The sequence below is a fragment of the Osmia lignaria genome, unplaced genomic scaffold (assembly GCF_051020975.1).
Source record: "Osmia lignaria lignaria isolate PbOS001 unplaced genomic scaffold, iyOsmLign1 scaffold0040, whole genome shotgun sequence".
NCBI lineage: Eukaryota > Metazoa > Arthropoda > Insecta > Hymenoptera > Megachilidae > Osmia > Osmia lignaria.
The window spans coordinates 2,501-16,472 of NW_027478181.1; the positions used below are offsets into that span (position 1 = coordinate 2,501).

General features: G+C 36.0%; 2 long non-coding RNA genes across 2 annotated transcripts in view; both read left to right on the forward strand.

Moving 5' to 3' along the window:
• Positions 1-817, forward strand: part of LOC143306889 (uncharacterized) — a 1,732-nt gene extending 915 nt beyond the window's left edge. The window contains exons 1-2 of the long non-coding RNA XR_013064174.1: positions 1-314; positions 348-817. The exon at positions 1-314 is cut by the window's left edge and continues 915 nt beyond it. This is a non-coding gene — a long non-coding RNA (uncharacterized LOC143306889). The remainder of the gene's footprint in view (positions 315-347) is intronic.
• A 4,515-nt stretch (positions 818-5,332) lies between these two features.
• LOC143306888 (uncharacterized) lies at positions 5,333-6,418 on the forward strand. The gene is made up of 2 exons (XR_013064173.1): positions 5,333-6,034; positions 6,111-6,418. It is a non-coding gene; the product is annotated as an uncharacterized LOC143306888 (long non-coding RNA).
• Positions 6,419-13,972: the final 7,554 nt, after the last annotated feature.

Here is a 13,972-nt window from a genome sequence, read left to right on the forward strand (position 1 = left end):
TTTCTCTTCGGTCACGATCAGGACCCGGGACTTCGTATCTCCCGGTTGATCGCCCCAATCTTCGTCCACCATGGTAGGTTGATAATGAAGATGTGGCTTTTCCTTGCAGTCATCACGCCCACCTGTCCTTCCACGAGGACAGGCCATTTTTCTTCAACCACGATCGGCACCGGAGGACTTTCCCACTCATCGGGTGATCGGGCCGTGTGTTCAGCCTGCCTGGCACTTGCCAGGACAGGACTTTTTCTTCGGTCACGATCAGGACCCGGGACTTCGTATCTCCCGGTTGATCGCCCCAATCTTCGTCCACCATGGTAGGTTGATAATGAAGATGTGGCTTTTCCTAGCAGTCATCACGCCCACCTGTCCTACCACGAGGACAGGCCATTTTTCTTCAACCACGATCGGCACCGGAGCTCCTGCTCAACGGGTGATCGGGCCGTGTCTTCACCTGCCTGCCATAAGCGAGGTCAGGAAGCTTTTTCTTCGGCCACGATCAGGAACCGGGAAGTCCTTTACCCGGCTGACCGCGCCATATCTTGGTACGCTGCAACCCTCGATGACTTGTCCCATACATACTCCAGCCACACACACACCGCTCCCAGAAAGCATAGCATTGAACGTTCAAACAACCCAAGCAGGTGAAAGGAGGCATGCAGGATGCCCACGAAGACAGTAGGCACATAGAGTAGCCACTGCCTAGCCAGGTGAAGAACGAAAGTGTAAGAAACAAGCTCAGACTCCAATCATATCGCACGAGTAAGATAATGTAGAAGTAAATTGCCATTGGCAAAAGAGCGGTAAAACAAAAAAACAAGCAGCTGTAGCAGAGAGAATAGAAAAGAGTAGAAAAGAAAGTTAGTTAGGGAAGTATAATAGTAAATATTAGCATATAATCAACACCCAAACCAAATTAACCACACAACACTGCGTTCAGCTCTGCTGCATTGAGTAACAACCAAGTAAGTAAGCAATGAAGTAGGCCGGTAATCAATTAAAAGGAAGGAAAACAAAGTATTCCATTAGGGCGCCTTGAGGAACAACAATTCCTGTCAAAGTATAAAGAAATTGCTGCTCTCACTTACTTATTGACAGCTGAACCATATCAAAATGGGTAGGAAAGTGCAATATAGTCAAAGCCGGACTAAGTAAATGTAAATTTAAATTTATAATGTATAATTTGTATATGGATTAATATATATTAATATAACCAAGACACAGCATAGTAGTGACACCTAAGTCATCTCATAACACAATGCAACAGGAAACGCAGGATCAAACTGTCCTTAAAATATATATGAAGGTAACGCAGCACAATGAAACGTACATAATATATGCATTCAAACAACAAATCCATATAAACCAAACTCTACCAAATTCTAATAGATTCTAGTGAATTGAATCCATTATGTTCAGCATGCAATAAGGCCAATTAAACTACACTAAGGCATATAGACACATGTCATCACATAATAATGTAAATATGTAAATACGGCAGGTACGGTGAAATAAAACAAGCACTTGTCAAGTCCTTTAATTAATTTAACCTAATTTATTCAATATACCATATCCACCGCTAATCACCTCATTCGTTTATTCACTCAACTATAATAATATAATGGAATAGAAGATAGGGAGTTATATAATACAATACACTACAGTTTACAGTGTAGCACAAAATACTGACTAAGTATAACCTAATGTAACTGAAATAACTTAAATAACTGAATATAATCCAAGATCTGATATAATAATATAGTAATATAACATATTCAATACTTTATTCAATACATAGATTGAATTGAATGTAATAAACATGAATATAAATATGACCATAATATAAAATAAATAATATAATATAATATACTATAATTTACACAGAACGGAGTAAATAGCACCACTTTGAAACACATACACTGCAATGGAACACAATGCATCGCGGTGGAGCGCGCATTTCACCACAATCACCTTCGCACCAATTAAATTTTGATTTATACTTAAATAGAAGAATTAAATAATTAATTTAGTTATCACTTCACATCACAGATCACAGACGAGTAAATAATGCACAAGTTTGCACAATGCCCGAAGAAGAGAAGAGTAAACACGCGTCACCGAAAACTATGTTACCTAAGATTGAAAACCGGGCCGAGTAAAAGAGCGAGAACGAGACCATAAAGCATAAAACATAAAACATATAGAGATAGAACCTAGTGTTCATAAAATTAAAATTCCCTAGTTCACTCCATAATGGTTATCAACCGTCAATTATCCATCAAACCATCAAATTAAGTAATTAAGTAATTATAGTAGAGAATATATAAGTGCTCATAAGCGAAAAGCGAAAATGCATAAACAAAACAGTTTAAACAAATCAAAATGAATCAAAATGACCAAAGATAATGTACCTACAAAAGATGGCCATAAGCCGCAAGCTATGCCTAGTTGGTAATCAACCGCAGAACCAAGGATATTACCTTGGCCGCTCACTCCGTGATACTCGGCCGCTCACTCCGTAACGGCTATCCACAGGCAAATTATCTGCCGCGCAGTAGTTACCTACCACGCGCCAATTACCAGTTACCAGTTACACAGTTACCGACTGCAGAACCGTCCATCGTGCTGCCGCGCAATGCTGGGAAACCGTACTTACCATCAGACTTACCATCAAAGATAAGTCTGGTATACAATACTATAATCGAAAAGATAATTATGCTAAATCAATGGGATCAGAGATAAACTTCAAACGGGCCAACATCAGGCATTAATTAATTATTATATAAAGAAATAAGTCAATATTATGGTTGTAAATACATTACCTATATAAAACATCATATAAGTTTGTGATAAAATAATAAGATAGAATATAATTATAGTTAAAACGCATAAAGTAGCCTGACACGATATAAGTCAATAAAATAATTAGAAAAATAATAAAAATAATAAATCATAAAATCAGCCCGAATAAGTCCCGCAGATTGCGCAGATTGCAGGACGCACTGCGTTACTGCATGATAACGTCACAAAGAACGAATTATACAAAAGGCAATGAAGATAAAGGAAAACAACCGCCAAGGAATGAGAGGCCGAATAAATAAATAAAATAAGACCCTAAACCAAAGCAAAATCAATATGAAACGCATATAGTCAGGAAAACCCATGGAACCATTCAGACAACACCCAGTCAAATAATATTAGTTAACAGAATAAATAAAACCAGAATAAAGTCAAGGCAGCAAGGCAACAAGCAACTGGCGGAAAGGAAATATGAGTCAGAAAATAAATCAAAATAAGTCAGATCAAATCAATGTATAACTATAATCAGGCAACATCAAAATGAATAATGAATAATAAATGAATGAATGAATACTGAATGCGAGAGGAAAAGCTGAAGATATTCACAAACTGAGGAACTACAGCAAATGAAAGTGTGTAACGCTTAACAGACATAGCTGACATAATGTAGTATAATGCAAAATAATGTAAAAGAAAATAAGACAAATTCAACAAGTGAGTTATATTCTAATTAAATATGACCGTAAACATTATTGACTCCATCCCCACTACTTTATAAATTATAGATTATAAATTGTAAGTGATTATGTCCATGCAGATGCAAATAGAAGGTAAATTCATAACTGACTGATGTATAAAGATAGTAAATAATAAATATAATGACAAATAAAACAAATCAAATATAAGGTGCGTGGTTCAATTAGACACCACACCATTACATAGTAAAAGAATAAAATAAAGAATAACAGATAAATAAATAAATAAGCAAAGAAGTAGGGTATTTGAAACGAAATTCAAATGGAGTGGTTATAACAGAAGCCACGCGCTGTCAAGCATTTGAATGGACAAAATCATCTATCCTCTCAAGAAAATTAACCGTACTTAAATCCAAATAACTCTAAATAAATAATTGTAGATAATAAGCGAATGAATGAATGAGTGAGTGAGCAATAGAGCTATTAAAGAAGTTACTCAAGTTAAGGCAAATAAAGGCAGATAGAGAGAGTAAGGAAAGTAAAGAAAGTGTAAAGTATAGTATATAGACGAACGTAACTGACACAAAATAAAATAGAATAGAACAAGATACATTGAAGTACATTCCACCAACAAGCATATCCATACACTCATTCATACATCTCACATAGACGCAGTCATCCAATGAGGCTAAATCAAATAAATTTACAGAATCCATTACGTTGAATATGCAATGAGGCAGATTATATTATCCTGAACAGACATAATATTAAGAAGGTAGAAGGTACGAAGGTACGGTAAGATAAAATGAATACACTCAGCACTCGACAAGGCAACTAAGTGTTTCAGATATAACTGTCAATTAACTTTATTCATTAATTAGCCGTAGAAGGATAATGATGCAAAATATTACACAATATTACACAATACTAACTGAATTTATTGCAAATAATATGCAATATGCAAATTGGGTATAAGTATGAGTATAAAAATATGTATAAGTATAAGAATAATGAATATGTAAATATAAATATACAAATATATAAATAAATATAAATAAATACATATATATAATATATCAGAAAACGGAGCACAATAGCACATGTCACCACTCATTGCAATGGGTACACGCACAAATCACAAACTCACACGCACCGATATTCAATATTCAATATTAATGGCCTAATCAGAACTCAGCAATTTAACGATTCAATTAATTCACGATCCTCCTCCATGTCACAACCGAGTACATGGCACATGGAGATGGAGTAAACCAGTGCCGCCGATGATCATGTCAACCAAAGATAAGAAACCGCGTGAAGCTTAAGCCATAAACCATACGCCATATAGATGCGTAACCTTCGAGGAATTTCGTAAAATTTACAGTTCGTCCCATTATGTCCCATTATGTCTGTTGTCTATTAAATTAGTTATCAAATTAATTAATTGATTATTACACGGGACGTACAAGCGCCCGCGACTAAATACATCAATAAAACACTTTCAATAAATTACAGTGAACGAAACCAAACACGAATAGAATGCAACGGAAGGTAACGATAGCGGAAAACATTCCGGTATCTCACTAAATAAAGTAAAGTACGCAACACTATCCGTTGATAATGATTACAAATTATCCTTAGTTGGTAACCATCTGCAGCACCGGCAGCCAAATATTATCGGCCACAAGCATTCTACTTATTTACCATACAATACTCGGCCGTTCATCCCGTAACGATTATCCACCGACCAGCTATCCGCCGCGCAGCAGTTACCCACCGCGCGCCAGATATCTGCTACATCTCAGTTACCGACAGCTAAACTATCCGTCGCGCAGCCGCGCCATCCTAGGAAGCCATACTTACCATCAGACTTACCATAAAAGATAAGTCCGATATCCAATACTATTCACGGAAAGGTAATTATAAACGGACAAATAAGACCCCAGACGGATTAAAATCATGAATAAATCAATTAATAAAACATTACCACGACTCACGGGAAAGGTAATTATTAAAGCAAACGGGCAACAAATAGAACCCCAGACGGATTAAAATCAAGAATAAATCAATTAATAAAACAATACCACGGCTATCATTTATTATTTATAAATATATAAATCATACGTTTGCAATAGTGTAGGATGAAGTAAATGTTAAGTATAAACAATGATGAAGATAGAATGAAATGAAAGAAATGAAATCAACCCGAATAAGATCCGCAGATTGCAGGACGCATCATGTTACTGCCTATCGCGCCGCAGGAAACAAACTACGCAGAACAACGAAACAAAGAAACCACCACAGAACGAAAGGCTGAATAAATAAACGAATGAAACATTCAACCTAAACAGAATCGAAATCAAATATAGCCATCTCACAGCGTCAGATAACGCATGGAGTCAGGAAAGTCACGTAGGACCAATCATGTAACACCCAGTCAGTTAATAAATAAATGTAACCAAAGTAGAATCAAAGCAACCAAGGCAGCAGGTAACTAGCAGAAAGGAAATATAAAAGAAAAGAAGAGAAAAGAAACAAACGAGGTAATGATTATAATAACGCATAATAAATTTAAACAAGAGTAGCACAAGTTAATGACATGAATATTAATTCCTACAGGAACAGCACACCGTCATCAAAGAGCTATACTATTATTGAAGAGAAACGGCTTGAATAAATTGAATTAAAGAATACCAGAGAAGAATATCAAAATGTCAAAATGTCCAAGGAATGTCCAAGGATAGAGGTGACAAGAAATAAAATAAAATAAATGATGGTAGACAGTGATACGTGGCACAAATAAATTAAAATATAGAAAATATATATAGAATAATTGTATGCAAACAAACCATAATTATATTAATATTAATGCCATTTACAGAACTTTGTACCATCGTGAGTCAAAATAAACTAAATCTTAACAGTTACCTTGATTCAATTTAATTCAGAATGAATGAACAATGACAGCATGAAATGAACGACTGAACAATGAAATAATCAATTAAAGATATTAAGAAGAATGAGGTAAATAATGAGGTAAATAATAAATAATAAGCATAAAGTAAAAGTGAAGGCCGTAACCAACCTAATGTAAATAATGTAATGTAATGCACTGTAATATAAGTAATGCAATATAATGCAAAACAGAATGCAATAATAAACTGAATACAAAATACAAAATACAAGAAGTGAATTCAATAGATATAACCGTAAAGATTATTAACTACAATACTCTATTTCTTTACCAGAGTAGATTATAAGTTAGACTGTAACTGGTAAATGGTAGATGATAAATGGTCATGTCAATACAACTGCAAATACAACTAATTAATGAATGACATCTCAAAATAGAGTAGCTAAAGCAACAAATAGATGAAATGAAATATAAGGTACGTAGTTCAATAAACACTGTACCAGTGTATGAACTGAAATAAGAATAAAATGAAATAAAATAGAATAAATAAATAAGTAAATAATAAATAAGAGTAGATGAATGATAAGATTATAATAAAATTCACGCACAATCAAAGCATTTGGATGGACAAAACCACTTATCATAGTAGAGATAGCAGAACTTAATTAAAATAAGTAAAATAAGGTAAAATAAATCATATCCATTAACCTCAATTGATCAGAATGAGTGAGTGAATGAATAATGAATGAGTGAATGGAACGATTAAGGAAATAAAGAAGGTAAGAAGGCGTAAGTGAAAGCAAAAAGCAGGAATGTGTCAGAACGAATAAACAATGAGAGAATGAAAGAATGAATGACTGAACAGTGAAATAATCAATTAAAGATAATAAAGAAGAATGAGGTAAATAACAAGATAAATAATAAGGCATAAAATATAAAGTGAGGCTGTAACCAACATAATGTAAATAATGTCATGTAATGTAATGTAATAATATGTAAAACAAAATGAAATATACTAAAATAGAATACAAAATACCAGAAGTGAACTCAATGAAATATAACCGTAAAGATTATTAGTTACAACACTCTATTTCCTCACCAAAGTAGGTTATAAACTAAATTATAAATGGTAAATGATTATGTCAATGCAAATGCAAATAGAACTGATTATTGGATGATATATCAAAATAAAATAGCTAAAGCAACAATGAAATCAAATGTAAAGTACGTAGTTCAATACACACTATACCAGTGTATAAACTGAAATAAGAATAAAATGAAATAAAATAAAATAGAATAAATAAATAAGTATATAATAAATAAGAGTACTTGAATGATAAGATTATAATAAAATTCACGCACAATCAAAGCATTTGGATGGACAAAACCACTTATCATTGTAGAGAAAGCAAAACTTAATTAAAATAAAGTAGTATAAATCATATCCATTAACTTTAATTGATCAGAATGAATGAGTGAATGAGTGAATGAATAATGAATAATGAATAATGAATGAATGGATGGAACGATTAAGGAAATTAAAGATTAAGGAAAATAAAGAAGGTAAGAAGGCGTAAGTGAAAGCAAGAAAGCAGGAATGTGTCAACGAATAAACAATGAGAGAATGCAAAAATGAACGACTGAACAGTGAAATAATCAATTAAAGATGTTAAAGAAGAATGAGGTACATAATGAGGTAAATAATAAATAATAAGCATAAAGTAAAAGTGAAGGCCGTAACCAACCTGATGTAAATAATGTAATGTAATGCACTGTAATATAAGTAATGCAATATAATGTAAAACAGAATGCAATAATAAACTGAATACAAAATACAAAATACAAGAAGTGAATTCAATGACATATAACCGTAAAGATTATTAGCTACAACACTCTACTTCCTCACCAAAGTAGATTATAAACTAAATTATAAATGGTAAATGATTATGTCAATGCAAATGCAAATAGAACTGATTATTGGATGATGTATCAAAATAAAATAGCTAAAGCAACAATGAATCAAATGTAAAGTACGTAGTTCAATACACACTATACCAGTGTGTAAACTGAAATAAGAATAAAATGAAATAAAATAAAATAAAAATGGAATAAATAAATAAGTAAATAATAAATAAGAGTACTTGGATGATAAGATTATAATAAAATTCACGCACAATCAAAACATTTGGATGGACAAAACCACTTATCATTGTAGAGAGAGCAAAACTTAATTAAAATAAAGTAAAATAAAGTAATATAAATCATATCCATTAACTTTAATTGATCAGAATGAATGAGTGAATGAATAATGAATAATGAATAAATAATAAATGAATGAATGGAACGATTAAGGAAATTAAAGATTAAGGAAAATAAAGAAGGTAGGAGGCGTGAGTGAGAGCAAAAAGCAGTACTATGTCAGAACGAATAAACAATGAGAGAATGAATGAATGACTGAACGGTGAAATAATCAATTAAAGATAATAAAGAAGGATGAGGTAACTAACAAGATAGATAATAAGGCATAAAATATAAAATAAAGGCTGTAATCAACATAATGTAAATAGTGTAATGTAATATAATGTAAAACAAAATGAAATATACTAAATAGAATACAAAGTACCAGAAGTGAACTCAATGAAATATAACCGTAAAGATTATTAGCTACGACACTCTATTTCCTCACCAAAGTAGGTTATAAACTAAATTATAAATGGTAAATGGTAAATGATAAATGGTCATGTCAATGCAAATGCAAATAGAGCTGGTTATTGAATGACGTATCAAAATAAAGTAACTAAAGTGACCAAGAAAGCAAATCAAACCAAATGTAAACTGCGTAGTTCGATAAACACCATACCATTGTATAGACTAACAATAAATAAATAAATAAGTAAATAAGTAAATAAGGATACTTAAATGATAAGATTATAACAAACCCTGCACCATCAAAGCATTTGAATGGACAAAACCACTCATCATCATAGAAATAAAAACTAAAGTAAAATAAATCATATCATATCCATTAATTTAACTTTAATTGATCAGAATGAATGAATGAGTTAATGAATAATGACTGAATGCATGGGAAGATTAAGTAAATGCAAGATTTAGAAAAATAAAGAAGGCAAGGAAGGTAACGTGAGTGAAAGAAGGCGTGAATGAAAGCAAGAAAGCGTGAATGTAATACAATATTATAAGTAAGTAAGTAAAGGAAAGGAAAGTAAATGAGCACCCATCACGCAACAAATAAACTACACAAAACTATTTACACCAGAAGCACATAAGCAATCCCTCATCGCACCACATCATTAAAACAAACACACTAAACCTGAAATAAACTAAAACAAAACTGGAACTGGAACAAGAGGAACAATTAAAAACACAACCCGGATTGTCCAATTTATTTATTTATTAATCAGTTCAATTTATTTCAGCACATGTCACTGCTGCATCGTCGTGGAAAGACCAAAATGAAATATGTAAGCCACGATATAAGAAAGAAATAAAGGAATAAATACGATGAATACTATGAATGAGATAATCGAAAATCAAAATCGAAAGAACAAGAAAAGTAAATCACGTAACCACGTAACCAATAAACACGTTAAATACGTTGTACCACGGATATGAATCGATGAAAATGACAAATATAATAAAATAAAATAAATAAACTAAACAATAAGCCGAACAACCGGATGACAAGCGGACTACGTATTGAATCACAAAATAAAGGAAATAAATAAATGCAATACCCGTAATGACGCGAAAGACATGAAATAATATGAACATGAGATATGAAATATGAATGTAGATGGTAAATAAAATAAATAAAATAGAATACGATGGGTAATGAAATAAATAAGACGAGACAGCAATGTAAACCGCGTAAACCATTAACACACCAAACAGCGATATTAACCACTGATATTAATATATATAGAACCAAATAGAACGGCAAATACGATAAGACGATAAATAAATTGAACAATTAAATCACGCAAAGGGACGTAAATTGCGCAGGTTTATTAATCACACAATTATACCGTTGCGAATAATTAAATAAATAAAAGACAACAATGAGATAGAATGAAATTACGGTAATAAAATAAATAAAACAAATAATGAATATAACGCAAGTTGCATAAATTATCAAGGCACACTACCCCACTGTACCATAATAAATAAAATAATATAAAGTAAATGAAACAAACGCAAAGTAGCACAAAATAATGTGAAATATAAATAAAAATATATAAGTATAAACGGCAAAGGAAAAGTAAAATAAAATATAGAACACTATAGACAATGAAACAATGAAATAATGAAGCGAAATATGTAAAATAAAAATGAAATGAAGATAAATGAAGATAAATTATGTGAATTAATAAACGCGTTAAAATGATAATGGAAAATAGTGGAAATAATAAAATACGACGAATAAATACGACGAAAATATGCAACACCGGCTAATCGAATAATCGAATCGATTAATCGAATGTGTTAATAAATAATAAATAATTAACTAAATAATACAGCGGAATAACGCGCCAGTCAAACGCATGCAACCAGATAGTAAAATAAAGTAAATTAATATAAATTAATATAATAATACACACATAACGATGGAATATCGAAAAATATTGAAAAAATATCGATGCACTTTTACACAAATCACTTAATAAACCGACGCAATTAACGGAAAACAAAATAAAATCAGAATAAAATCAGAATAAAGGAATAAAAATAATACGTCACCAAACCGTTGACCTAATTTCCCATCGTCTGTCCTCTTCTATCCAAGGCCCGGGTCGCGCGTGCAGGTTGACTATCCTTGTCCAACCACAGCAGCCATCTTGAAAACCTGTCAATCCTGTCTGATCTTGCATGCGTTGTCTTCATTAATTTAATCACAAAAAGTCACAAAAAACGCGGAATTTTAATGCGAAACGTTCCCGATTAATCAAATTTATCCGTACATAATGTCTAATGTTCATAATTAATGCCACGAATACCGGGAACACACGTGGAAATGCCGCGTAACACGCACATCACATTTTCGTTATTTAACAACAAATTAACACATTATTTAATCACAAAACACAACAATAGCACTCCCGAACACTTAATAAACACTATTTAACAAAAAACGCGAATAAATAAGCCGCTTTTCACCGCGTTGCAAAACTAACCACGGAGCGACCACGAAACACGTCCGCTCTCCTCGACGCGTCGAGCGGGAATCCACCCTAACCTAACCTAACCTAACCCTAACCCTAACCCTAACCCTAACCTAACCTAACCCTAACCTAACCTAACCCTAACCCTAACCTAACCCTAACCCTAACCCTAACCCTAACCTAACCCTAACCCCCCTAACCCTAACCCTAACCCTAACCCTAACCCTAACCTAACCCTAACCTAACCCTAACCCTAACCCTAACCCTAACCTAACCCTAACCTAACCCTAACCCTAACCTAACCCTAACCCTAACCTAACCTAACCTAACCTAACCCTAACCCTAACCCTAACCCTAACCCTAACCCTAACCCTAACCCTAACCTAACCCTAACCTAACCTAACCCTAACCCTAACCTAACCCTAACCCTAACTCTAACCCTAACCTAACCCTAACCTAACCCTAACCTAACCCTAACCTAACCCTAACCCTAACCCTAACCCTAACCCTAACCTAACCCTAACCTAACCCTAACCTAACCTAACCTAACCCTAACCTAACCCTAACCCTAACCCTAACCCTAACCTAACCCTAACCCTAACCCTAACCCTAACCCTAACCTAACCTAACCCTAACCCTAACCCTAACCCTAACCTAACCCTAACCCTAACCCTAACCCTAACCCTTTTTTTTTTTTTTTTTTTTTTTTTTTTTTGTTTTGATAGAAGAGGAAAATGCTTTTACGCACGCGCAGGTTATCCCCTTGTCGCACTATTCGGCTAGAGGGGGCCCGGGCAGTGTGGGACTCATATCCCCTGAAGGGGGGCCTGGCTCCCGTTGGTGAGGGCAAACCCAAAGAGGCAACCCAGAAGGGGCAACCTGATAGCCCAACCCTAAAGGGTGGGCACAAATGATAACGGTCACAGCCCGGAAGGGGCGACCCTGCGGCGCCCAGAAGGGGCATCCGCGGCCTGATATACTACCCACTAAAAACCTCTCCCCTGACGTAGGCCGCCGGTACCCTTTCATCCGTTGAGGATATCCCAGTTGTACCGGCGATAGCCGCGACGGCGCTTTAGCTCCCAAGCTTTCATGTTCGCTTTCGTCTACCCTCAATCCGCTATGCGCTAGGCACCACAGGGGATTGAGGAGCCACGCCGTAACACCTCCGATCAAGCGGTAGGATATTTTAACCTGCACGGTTTATGCGCAGGATTTTTCTTCGGCCACGACCAGGAACCGGAGCTCCTGCTCAACGGGTGATCGCGCCCCTACTTCACCTGCCTGCCATTAGCGAGGCCAGGAAACTTTCTCTTCGGCCACGATCAGGAACCGGAGGACTTTCCCACTCATCGGGTGATCGCGCCCCTACTTCACCTGCCTGCCATTAGCGAGGTCAGGAGCTTCCTCTTCGGCCACGACCAGGAACCGGAGGACTTTCCCACTCAACGGGTGGTCGCGCCAAATTTCACCTGCCTGGCACTACCCAGGACAGGGCTTCTTCTTCAGTCGCAATCAGGACCGGGATATCATATCACGCGGGTGACCGACCAATCTTCGTCCACCATGGTAGGTTGATAATGATGATGTGGCTTATCCTTGAAGTCATCACGCCCACCTGACCTTCCACGAGGACAGGCCATTTTTCTTCAACCACGATCGGCACCGGAGGACTTTCCCACTCATCGGGTGATCGGGCCGTGTCTTCACCAGCCTGCCATAAGCGAGGTCAGGAAGCTTTCTCTTCGGCCACGACCAGGAACCGGAGCTCCTGCTCAACGGGTGATCGCGCCCCTACTTCACCTGCCTGCCATTAGCGAGGCCAGGAAACTTTCTCTTCGGCAACGATCAGGAACCGGAGGACTTTCCCACTCATCGGGTGATCGCGCCCCTACTTCACCTGCTTGCAATGCGAAGACAGGGCTTCTTTTTCGGCCACGACCAGGAACCGGAGCTCCTGCTCAACGGGTGATCGCGCCCCTACTTCACCTGCCTGCCTTTAGCGAGGCCAGGACTTTCTCTTCGGTCACGATCAGGAACCGGAGGACTTTCCCACTCATCGGGTGATCGCGCCATGTGTTCCGCCTGGCATATATGTGAGCACAGGGCTTGTTCTTCGACCACGGTCAGGAACCGGGAAATCCTTTCCCCGGTTGACCGCGCCATGTCTTGGTACGCTGCGACCCTCGATGACTTGTCCCATACGTACTCCAGACACACACACACCGCTCCCAAACATTATAGCATCGAAGTCCGAGCAACCCAAGCAAGTAAAGGAGGCATGCAGAATACCCATGAAGAAAACAGGCACATAGAGTAGCCGTTCCCTACCCAGGTGTAGAACGAAAGTGTAAGAAACAGACTCAGACTCCAATCCTGTCGCATGA